Source organism: Tiliqua scincoides, chromosome 5 (assembly GCF_035046505.1).
Source record: "Tiliqua scincoides isolate rTilSci1 chromosome 5, rTilSci1.hap2, whole genome shotgun sequence".
Taxonomy (NCBI): Eukaryota; Metazoa; Chordata; class Lepidosauria; order Squamata; family Scincidae; genus Tiliqua; species Tiliqua scincoides.
The window spans coordinates 136633190-136645762 of NC_089825.1; positions in this window are offsets into that span (position 1 = coordinate 136633190).

A 12573-nucleotide genomic window follows, 5' to 3' on the forward strand; every position below is an offset into this window, starting at 1 on the left:
TGAAAGAGATCAATGAAGACCCCCAGATGTTAGCCAACGTCACCCTGGGCTTCAGCATCTATAACAGCCACTTCAGTGCAAGCTGGATCTATCTTGCTTCCATGGAACTTCTCTACAGGGGAAGAAGGCTCCTCCCAAACTATACCTGTGGCTCCCAGAACACTCCAGTAGCAGTCATTGGGGGTCCAAACTCAAATGTCTGCCTCAACATGGCAAAGATCTTGGGTATCCACAAGATTCCTCAGGTAAGATGGTTGGATGTTTAACCAGGAATTTACACTTCTTTTGCTTTTGAGATGTGCTTTTGTGAGTTCAGAGACCCAAAATGTTTTGACTGAAATAATGAAAAATAATGAAAAATTCCAAGGAAAATTATTCTTTTGGTTCATTTGGCATTCTGAAGGAAAATCAGAATTCTATTTATAGGGAACTAGAAGGTAGCTACCATGGTGGTGTTCTGAAGAAGACTCAAAGTAAGAAACCAAATTTATTGATTTTTTTTTTTAGTTAGAAAATCTATTGTAAATAAAGTGGTGAAGCATTACTATATATGATGAAACTAAAAGTGCCATTGGAGTGCTCACTGCAGTCCTCCATATATGTTAGTGTGGATTTGGCACCCCCAGAACATAGGATGCTTGCCTTCTGCTAAGTCATACCATTGGTGAAGGATTGTCTACTCTGCCTGACAATGGCTCATGTAATAACAAGTGTATCATGAAACTCACACACACATTCCCTTCCATCTTTGTTATAATCCTCAGCTCTCCTATGGTTCTGTTCCAGTGATGAAAGAACCCAAAGAAGCGGTTTTGTTCCACCGCATGTTCCCAAACGGAGACCATCAATATAGGGGGATTCTACAATTACTACTGCATTTCAGTTGGATGTGGATTGGGGTGATTTCTCAGGATGATGACACTGCAGAAAGATTTGTAGACCGTGTGCTTCCCCTGTTTTCTCAGAGTGGCATCTGCTTTGATTTCATAGAAAGAATTCACCAGCTCACCTTTTCCAGTGGCATCAATGAAATAGTGGAGAAGGAGCTTAATTCTTTTGCTGTTATTGGGAGAAGTACTGCCAATGTTGTAGTTGTACATGGTGAAAGTGAGACCATGATGGTTATGAGGATTATGCTCCGCTTTTCAGAATTTGAAGATATGCCTGTGAAGACAAAAGTCTGGATAATGACAGCCCAGATGGATTTTTCATCACATACCAGCCAAAGGAGCTGGAACATCAATTTTCTACACGGTGCTCTATCCATCGCACTGCACTCAAGGGAGATGTCTGGATTCCAGACATTTCTTCAGATGAGAAACCCTGCTGTGGAAAAAGAAGATGGCTTCATCAGATATTTCTGGCAAGAGGCATTTAATTGTTTGTTCCCTGAGGCCACAGCAGAAAGGATGGACGGGGAGATCTGCACTGGGAAAGAGAAGCTGGAAACACTTCCTGCCTCTATTTTTGAAATGAGCATGACTGGCCACAGTTATAGCATCTACAATGCTGTCTATGCTGTGGCACATGCTTTGCACATCATGCACTCCTCCAAATTCAATCGTGGGCTGACAATAGGAGATGGGAGCTGGAGGTCTCTAAATCAACAGCTGTGGCAGGTAATGTTCTCACATTGGTGAGCTCCATCTCTGTAGAAAGTTGCCTCTTTAAGAGGGCTGGTGTTTTCATATAGAAGGGCTAGGTTCCAAGTGACACCAGGTTGCTGGGATCTTGGGATGTACTGAAGTTTGGAATGCTTGAGCATGTATGCAAAAGCATATATGTATGCATGCATCCTCCTCCCCCCCCCTCCGAATTTATTTTACATGCTCACAAGCCCACAATGTATCTTGCACTGGGATGATTCTGCAATATCACAAGTGCTACCAGTTGTGAAGCTTGAGGGATTGCAAAACACTAAGTTTTGAATGCCACCTCACTGCTGCATGCAAGCATTCTCTCCCCCATTCCTTCAGAGCCATTCTGGGCTGCTAGATCTAATAGCCAGGAATGGCTCTGAAGAAGAGGGGGAGGGATCTCTTGCATGCAACTGTGAGGTACTGTTCAAAACTTAGTGTTTTGCACCCCCTCTAGCTATGCCACTGGGTGGTACCTAACTGGGTAAGTGACAGGTGGCAAAGGTGGTGACTGTTTATGACTTCCTGAGGATCACTGAAGAAAGTGTTGCCATCACTCTGAAATGGTTTTGTTTACTCTGAGTCATAGTATCATGTTGCCCAATCTAAGAGATTCCATGATGTCATCACCCTCATGATGTCATGCCTAGTTGATTGAATTTACTCTAAGAAACTGAAGAAGCCCTGAAAAGCAATGCTGAAAGAGTAAGGCTGAAATAGAAGCACTGTCTACGACGAGACACAAACAACAAAGGCAGTTGTATATAATGGCACATTCAGGGTTTGAATCAAAGCATTCAATTCACTTGACTCAAGTTCAAGCCTGGTTGCAAGGTTCTTTGATCTAAATTGGTAAATCTTTGTTCCACTCTTATTACATACCCAGCACAATTCTGAAAAAGAGGCGCAACGTATGCTCTCGATAATAATAATTTGGGGGGGGGTGCGCAAAGAACACAGTCAAGGATGCCCCCCTTGCCACTTTCAATTTTTTATATATTATTTAAAAAAAAAAAACCATCAAACTGAATCTCTTTCAAGCCTGCCTCTATTTTCATACAGTGGGATTTTATTTTACAATAGTTGTCAAGAGCATGTTACCAGGATGGAATCTGACATAGTACCACTAGGGTTTATGTCACCTGGTGCATGAGGCCAGTGCTTCAGCCCCATGATGGACCTCTTCCCAATGCAGTAGGCAAGTCAATGCCCTGGGCAGTGGGCGTGGTGATGCACCATCATCCCACCGCACTGGTTTTTTGGGGGGGCTATAACTTTTGATAGAATAGAGATATTCAAACGTGGTTTGTTTCATTGCAATCTGCATGAAATTACACATCAAACAATATATAACATGATGGTATTATTCAAAAATACCAAGATTTAAAATTTTTTGGCCCATAGCAGTGTCACCTCCCTGTGCGTGTCACCTGGTGTGGCCCACACCTCCCTAATGATGCCACTGGAATCTGGTGAACCTTCAGAATATCCCAGCAATGTATCAAAGTGTCTTCTGCTTCTCATGTACCTTCATCCCAGGGCCTCCCCATTCCTCTCCTCCTCACCAGTTCCACTCTGCTTCACTGGGCAAAAATCCAAAGGCAAAATGGGCAACAGGTAGAGTTGAGTGCATGGAACTGCATTCAGCAGGTGTGTTGAACCTCACCTAAACTCCTAGGCTTGACCTGGCAGTTCTAATGAGAGGGGATTCAACAGGGAGATTTGTATACTATTTATATCAGACATTTTCTTGCTGTTTATACATCACTGTTCTATTTTCTCTCCTCCTTTCCTGTTTGTTGAACTGAAAACTCTTTGAAGGGTGGAGACTTGATTTTCTTTTTCCTTTGGGTTAGTCTTTAGACTGTATCTGCCTTAAGAATATAACAAATTAGCATAATCATGTTGATACAGTACCAGCATTTGCAGTCTTTGATAGCTACTCTTATTACTTCTACAGCAGTACTAGCACTGAACGAAACATTGCAATGTGCATCTCTTTGGACATATGAATTCCATTTTCTAAATCCAATTTAGCTCCACCACTTCCTGAGAAGTGCCACATTTAACAACAGCGCTGGGGAAAAAATTTCCTTTGACCAAAATGGGGACTTGGTAGCTGGATTCGATATCATCAACTGGGTCACATTTCCAAACAAGTCCTTCGTTAGAGGTCAGGTTGGAAAGATACACCCAAAGGCTCCTACAGACAAACAATTCACTATTTATGAAGAAAGCATTATATGGCCCAGCAGGTTTAACCAGGTAGGGGCTATGCACATCTCAGAGCATCTGCCTGAAGTTTAAGTGTTCAGATACTAAAATACAACTCTCTCTCTCTCTCTCTCTCTCTCACACACACACACACACACACACACACACACACACACACACACACAAAATATCTAGTTGTGATGCAGGAGATTAATGAGCAGGATTTATTAAATATTCTGGAGCAAATTTCATACTACACTGGGGCAAAGCCAAAGACTATACCGAAATTTCTTTACTCCAATCCTGAGCTTCCCGGTTCCCACTAGAGCAGCAGTGCCAAAGCAGCTACCACTGTATCCATTGGGTGCTGGGAAGCAGCCAGAGATCTCCTTGGGGGGAGTATATTCATCTCCTTCCCCCAGGGGAAAACCGCAAGCCCCAGAATGGAACTTGAGAGACTCTGTAATGGGTCTTCCAGCCCAACATGGAGTTCAGGATCTGGCAGAGCAAGGTTCTTCCGGTTCCATGCCCCTCCTGCCCTGGTTCCTTTCCCCAGTTCCTCTCCCCACCCCACTCTCCCCCTGTCCTTGTTTTAGTGCCAGCAGGCCTAGTGCCATCACTCCTTACCCCCCAGGTGCCATAAATGTGCTTTATGTCACATTTACGGCACCCAGCACCAGCACTTAGGGCTTAGCTAGGGCAGGAGGTCTGATCTAGAGGGTAGAGCCTCCATTTGCCTGAAGATAACATCCACAAGGTCACCATTTCGAGGCCACCAGCACCATGCGATCTTGAAGCAGCTGACCAGCTGAGCCGAGTTATTCCATCTGCTCTGAGAGTGGGAGGATGGAGGCCAGAATGTGCAACTAGATCAAGAAAGAAACATCTGAATGTTGTGGTTCTTGAAAGAAAGAACCTTCTTTCAAATTGTAAAAATCCCTACGGGGATTTAAATAGCCTGCCTATGTAAACCGCCTTGAATAAAGTCTTGAATAAAGACCAAGAAAGGTGGTATATAAATACCTGTATTATTATTATTATTATTATTATTATTATTATTATTATTATTATTATTATAGTTCAGTCTCCTTCATTTGCCAACAGACACGTCCCACGTCCATGTGCAGTGACTATTGTCGCTTGGGTTACAGTCGAAGCAAGAAGGAAGGGAAGCCTTTTTGCTGCTATGATTGCCTTCCATGTCCAGAAGGGAAGATATCTAATCAGAGAGGTAAGAAATGTAGTCATTTGTACTGGATTTGATTTGTTATACTTTTATTCAGCATTTATCAGCAGAGGGAAGATAAGAGAAATGATATGTTTCTGGGGATAGGCAGAAAAGGGGAGGCCTGCTACCAAGCCTTGGATTAGCTAGCACAGGGGTCTGATCCATTGCTGATTTTTTATTATTTTTTGATAAGAACTCATATTGTGTCTCAACCAATATGAGGTGAGCATCAGAGGGTGCATTCATTTCTAATTTGAACACTGATCTCCACAGTCCCACTGATCTCCACAGTCCATCGCACCACGCTGGCTATTATTTGTTATTAAGCCTATATAACAGGGTGGTCAAACTGCAACCCAAGTCTAGAACCACATGCAGCTCTATAATACAATGTGTGGCTCTCAAAAATAAGTTGGCTGAGCTCCTTTTTGCATCACGATTAATATAAAAGCTAATTATGACATTTTCAAGCTTTATACTTATTTACCAGATTTAGGGTGCAATCCTAACCCCTTATGTCAGTGCTTTCTAACGGCGCCAATGGGACGTGTGCAGCATCCTGCAGTTGGATGTCACTCACAGAGACTTCCTCAAAGTGAGGGAATGTTTGTTCCCTTACCTCAGAGCTGCATTGCTTTTATGTCGGTGCTGGAAAGCACTGACATAAGGGGTTAGGATTGCGCCCTCAAACTGAGAGTCCACTGGATTAAAACGCAAGTTTAATGTTAATGATGAGTAAATATACTTGAGAATTTAAATGCTTCTTAAATATTGCAGCTCTCAAACATCTCTCCTGTGGCTCTCAAACATCTGAAGTTCATTGTATGTGGCTCTTACGTGAAGCAAGTTTGACCACCCAAACCTGAAGCACAAGTGGTGCTTCTGATAAATGCTTATATAGGAGTAAGTTTCAATGAAGAGAATAACACTTACACCTGCATAGACATGCATAGATTTGTACTGTAAGAACAGTGTCTCATTGTCCAATGCAAATTATAGCATCGCAAAGAATGGCAGTGGAAGTCTTACAACTCCAGGCTCTGCTATCTCCCACACCAAAAGTGCATTTGTCCAGGGCACTGTCCTTATATAGCCTTCTCAGTTTGATCAGGAACCCATTTAAAGCTGTGAGTTCTTGATCTGTCCCAGGAATACATTTGCCACCAAATTTGGACATGTGGGATTAACTCAGATTCTTCTGGAGAATGAAGTCTCCTTCATCCCCTTGCAAGTTTTTCTTTTGAAATTTGATTTATATTAATTATACAAATATATTTGGAAATAATGAAGAGTTTTGAAACATTTTGATTACTGCAATAATACTTTCCTTGCAGACATGGATAACTGCTTTCGATGCCCAGAAGACAAGTATCCAAGCAATGACAAGGATCTTTGTATTCCAAAATATTTAAGCTTCCTGTCCTTTCAAGAACCACTAGGAATCAGCTTGGCCTCATCTGCTCTTTCCTTTTCTTTTATCACAGTTCTAGTGCTTCTGATATTCATTAAGCACAAGGACACTCCCATTGTCAAAGCCAATAATCAGAACCTCACCTACACTCTTCTCATCTCCCTCCTGCTCTCCTTCTTGTGTGTTTTGCTGTTTATTGGAAAACCTGAGAGGTGGACTTGTCTCCTTCAACAAACTGCTTTTGGCCTCATCTTCTCAGTAGCAATTTCTTCTGTGTTGGCCAAAACCATCATTGTGGTTCTTGCTTTCATGGCCACCAAGCCAGGGTCGAGAGTGAGGAAATGGGTGGGGAATAAATTAGCAGCCCTCATTGTTCTTTCCTGCTCTCTGATTCAAGCCACTCTATGTACTGTGTGGCTGGCAAACAACCCTCCATTCCCACATGTTGACATGCACTCAATAACTAAAGGAACTCTACTGAAATGTAATGAAGGTTCTACTATCATGTTTTACTGTGTCTTGGGATTTATGGGCTTCCTGGCCATTGTCAGCTTCACTGTGGCTTTCCTAGCCAGGAAGTTACCTGACACCTACAATGAAGCAAAGTTCATCACCTTCAGCATGTTGGTCTTTTGCAGTGTTTGGTTGTCCTTTGTGCCAACGTACCTGAGCACCAAGGGGAAGTACATGGTGGCTGTGGAGATCTTCTCCATCTTGGCTTCTAGTGCTGGGTTACTAGGTTGTGTTTTTGCTCCCAAATGCTACATTATCCTAATGAGACCTGAGCTGAACATGAGAAAGCAGTTCATGAGAAGAAAGAAATAATTAATTCAGAGCACCATAACTCTGCCCCTGCTAGATTTTACAGTGGTACTGTGGGAAGTAAAAGGCCTGTTATTCACCACTGAATCCTCTTTAAATGTTTCTGCATCAATGTTCTTGATGTGTTGATGCATTAGTTTCCTAATTCTCAGGGATGGGAAAATCCAGCAGAGCCATTTTCAACCACTGGGCCGTGGCACACTGGTTAGCCTCAAGTGGTCCACAGGTGTGACACAGGAATTTGAGGGAAGGTCATTTATTAGTAGGGCCAATAGGGATACGAGCCCCCCACTGGCTGCATGGTGTGCCTTGGCAATTATCAAAAACCTGATAGTGTGCCTTGAGAATTTTAGTGCCTTGTCAGTTTGCCATGAGGTGAAAAAGGTTGAAAATCGCTGATCCAGCACAATGTGACTTGAGTCAAGTCATAAGTCTCCGTCCCCCTGTTACTCGACTCGAAAATGGGCACTTTCCGAGTCACCCTTTTGCAATTTTAAAGGTCTCAAGTCAAGTCACCTCCTTTAAAAACCCAGCTGTTTTTAAACAGGGCTGCTGCCAGAATGTGTGTGTTGGAATTCACTTTAAACACTTCCCTGCTGCTCCATCTCATCCATAAACAGGGCAGGAGGGGGTGGGACGGACTGCGAGAGAGCCAGTAAAGAAGAGGGAAGAGGGTCATGTGCAGCAGCTGGGTGGTTTGCCAGGATGACCTGATCCTTTGCAGCTCTACTCAAAAGCAGTCTCACTTCAGCTGGTCATTCAATGAGGGTTCCTCTCCCCCACCATCCATGCAGTGGAAAGCATTATCATTATGAACTGTCATCTTACAGTAAATGAGTAATTTGGTCCTGAAATTTAATTTGTTTTTGAAAGCTGTAATAGCATCTGTGGGATTCCCAACAGAGTCATGAAAGTGGTGCAATCGTGGGGCCATTTACACCAATGACAGCCTCTCCTCCAGAACTAGCAGCAACCTGGGAGAATTTTATTTTTTATGTCAAGCATTAGCCTGTGGTTTTTTGGGCTGCAGCTTTTTCCACTTTTACAAGTAGGTTGGCAGCCTCTGCTGGATGTGGGTGTGCAAACGGGAGCTTCAGGCTGCCTTGCCTTCCCCCCTCCTCAAACTAGTTGGATGGGGACAGATTGGAGACAGGAGGTGGGGCTGGCTTCTATCTCTGGAATCAAGCAACATGCCTGCTTCATCTAGCTGCAGCAGGTAAAGGAGAAAGGTGCAGTAGGAAAAGTATGTGCTGGGTGTTAGGTTGAGTGCTACATTTATTAATGCTACCTCCTGGGAAGAACCGCTCAAAAGTATACAGGTCTCAGTCAAACAAGGCATTCAAAATAAGTTTAAGTAATATGGTGTGGTTTAAAGGGTCTGAAGGAAGGAAGGAAGGAAGGAAGGAAGGAAGGAAGGAAGGAGAGAGAGGAATTTTTGACCTGAAACCACAGAAACCAAGTCTGTGGATTTCGGGGGGCTACTATACCATTTTGGGGGGTTTAGAAATATGTACACCATAGTTCATATATCAACACTTGTACTTTGTCGGTAATGTATAAGATCACGTCCAAATGTAGTGAGAAATTTATTTTTTTTATTGAATTTGATTCTTGACAGAAACTTGAATGTTGCCACTTGAACCTTTCAAATGAAGAGTCACATCCTCTGACATGATAACACTATTCATACTTTCTGAGCAATCATTACCTTTTGTGTCTTTCCACATTCTTTGATAATTGCCTTCTTCTGCATTAATTTTAGCTTCACCACTATCTGAGAGGTTCCGTGTTCAACAACAGTGTTGGAGATGAGGGAGATTTTAGGGGTTTACCTGGTTTATAATCTTTCTATGTAATCCTTTATGTAATCATGTAACCTAAGAAATGAACATTGCTCTCTAAATTAGCTTTTGGGCCTACCAATATGGCTGCAGCCTGCAGTTCTCTGCTTATGCAGATAAAGTAAGAAAAATGTGTTTACCACCAAAAGGCTATCGGCTGGAAGCCAGAGACTTTTGCTGGAAGAACAAGATATGTCAAGATGTAGAACAAACATGTCAGAAATGTTTGGGGTACAGTGACCCATGATTATGGAGTTATGGAGTTTGGAAAGTCCCGAATAAGCCAAATTACATCAAGGGTTGTTTATGCATTGTTATAAAATGAGTGCAAGGGGGAGGTACAAGGGGGGGGGGGCTCGTCCCTGTCCTCTGATGGTCTGTTTCTGTCCTGTGATTGTTGAGCAATAAACTGCTTGAAGGAGAACAGCTTCAGATTCTTATTTTGGCTGCCTAGCTAAAAACCCAAAACCAAATTTATCTCTAACAAGACACACTTTCCTTTAAAGAAAATAGGGAATTCATAACTGGGTTTGATATTATCAACTGGATCACATTTGCAAACCAGAGCTTTCGTAGAGTGAAAATTGGAAGGATAGACCCCATGGGACCTGAGGACCAAATGTTCACCATTGTTGAAGATGCTATTGTTTGGCCCATTGTCTCTAACCAGGTAGCGCCTGTTCACTTTTCAGGATGTAAGAATCCCTCTCACCATTTTACAAGCTGGGCTTCACCACATAACCTGTACTCAACTGCACTGAAATCATTCTATCTCTGTGTCCTGTCAGTCGGATGAGGTTGATCCAAATTCTGATTTTGTAACCCAAATCTTCACTTTCCAAAATATTATAACTCAGTTGCTTCACATTATTTCATGATCCTCATGAATGGCAGAATGTCTCATGGAATATAGCAACTTTTACGCGCAAATAGCACTTCTTTCATTCATGTATTCTAGCCAGAACCTCATGGTGATAACCAGAAGTGATGACACCAAGTGCTAGACAGCTTTGAATAAAATCTAGATCATACGTGAAAGATGCCAAGAACAGGTTGCAACAATCCTTTTATACCAATAGAATTATACTGTGTCAGGATATATCCATTTCTGAACTGTAGTGTGGCTAGTGAGACATGACATCCAAAACGATGTTTTCTGAATTTTGAAAGCTTTATCTGCTCTCTTTCCTGGACAGTCACAGCCCCTCTCAAGGTGTAACCCACCCTGCCATCCTGGGTATCATAAGTATAGGTTGGAAGGGGAACTGCTTTGCTGCTATGAGCGCCTTCCGTGCCCACAAGGGAAGGTTTCAGATTGGAATGGTGAGCGATGTCCTGCATAGAATTGTTTCATTTACATTTGCTGTTAATAGTGTCTGATCTATCTATCTATCTATCTATCTATCTATCTATCTATCTATCTATCTATCTATCTATCTATCTATCAAAAAGGTGGCATCCAGTGGGGGAGGCAACCTGAGGACAAAATGTAATTAAGTATAAAACATTTATACATAGCACCTTGCAAGGACTGGGGCCACGGACATACACTCCCATAGTTGGTATCTTACAGTATGTTCAAAGAGAGGAAAGGGGTGAGAAACATTGAAAAATGAGGGACTAAGATCTGGTGTGCACCATAACCACTGAACCCACATCCTCCAGTGGCCTCCCCGTCCCCATCCCATTCCGGCAAGTCAAGAGGCTTGCGCTGTATCCAGAATAGATGCCCAAAGTGTCTCAACCAGGGGTAAGGGGAAACTCCTTCTCTTATCTCCAGGCAAGCTACTGCAGGCCTATGGGTCTCCTTGGACATCTCTTGAGGTGGCACAAGTCTGAGGAGAGTAGAGCAGCATGAAGCTGCTCTGAGCTGCTTGAGGACTGGGTTCGGGATCCGGCATAACTGCTGGGTCCCAGCCCCACCTCCTGCTCCCCACTCACCTTATCCCGGGCACCCCATTGCTCGCCCTCCCCCTGCCCCGGAATGCCTCCCTCCCATCTCATTCCCGCCTCCTCCCTGCCCCCCCAGACCCTTGCGTCGGCTGAACTCCATGTGCTGGTGCAGCTTCCTCTTGAGGAGGTGCAAATGTGCTTTACAGCAGTTAGGATTGCACTGTTACAGAACTGAATGTTTTCTCATTTTCAGACATGGCTGACTGTTTTCAAAGCCTAGAAGATCACTATCCCAACCATGTCCAGGATATCTGCATTCCAAAAATTTACAGCTTCTTATCTTACGAAGAGCCTTTGGGGATCACTTTGACCACATTCACACTTTCTTTTTCTTTCATCACTGCTTTGATCCTCCGAATATTCATTAAGCACCAGGACACTCCCATTGTCAAAGCCAACAACCGGAGCCTCACCTACGCTCTTCTCATCTCCCTCCTGCTCTGCTTCCTTTGTGCTCTGCTGTTCCTTGGACAACCCAAAGCAGCCTCATGCCTGCTTCGACAAACTGCTTTTGGCATTGTCTTCTCAGTGGCCATGTCCTGTGTGTTGGCCAAAACCATCATTGTGTTCCTTGCTTTCATGGCCACTAAACCAGGGTCCAGGATGAGGAAGTGGGTGGGAAATAAATTGGCAGCCTTCATTGTCTTTTCCTGTTCCATCCTTCAAGCCATCATTTGTACGGTGTGGCTGGCAACTTCCCCTCCATTCCCAGATCTTGACATGCACTCAGTGACTGGAACAATTGTAGAGGAATGTAACGAAGGCTCCACTCTCATGTTTTACTGTGTCTTGGGCTTTCTGGGTCTCCTTTTCGTTATCAGCTTCACTGTGGCTTTCTTAGCCAGGAAGTTACCTGACAGTTTCAATGAAGCCAAATTTATTACATTCAGCATGTTGGTCTTTTGCAGCATTTGGTTGTTCTTTGCTCCCTCCTACTTGAACACCAAGGGGAAGTACATGGTGGCTGTGGAGATCTTCTCCATCTTAGCTTCTGGGGCTGGTTTACTATTTTGTATCTTTTCCCCAAAATGCTTCATTACAGTGCTGAAGCCTGAACTGAATGAAAGGGGGCAACGGATAAGAAGAAGGGAATATAATATCTAAAATTTGTGGACCCAATCTAGTTCCAGTTAACTGTGTATTACCAAAAGTTAGTCCAATGTACTTAGAGGTGCAGTGTTGTAAACTTGATTGTACAAATAAATGCCCAACAGGGGATGTAGACCTCATTTCTGGAGTCCCTCCCATGCAGTGGGTTAGAACAGCATTTCACAAACTGTGGGTCCATGTGCGGTGGGTCACAACTCCATGTGTGCCAGACCCAACACAATGCTCCTGGTAGTGCTACAATGCCTAATTGGGAAGTTGTGGAGTCCTTTTCCTAGTCACACCAGCCCCGTGACCGCGGGCCTCAGAATGCCCCACAGAATCAACTGGAAGCAACTTCCGGTTTGCGGACACAACTTC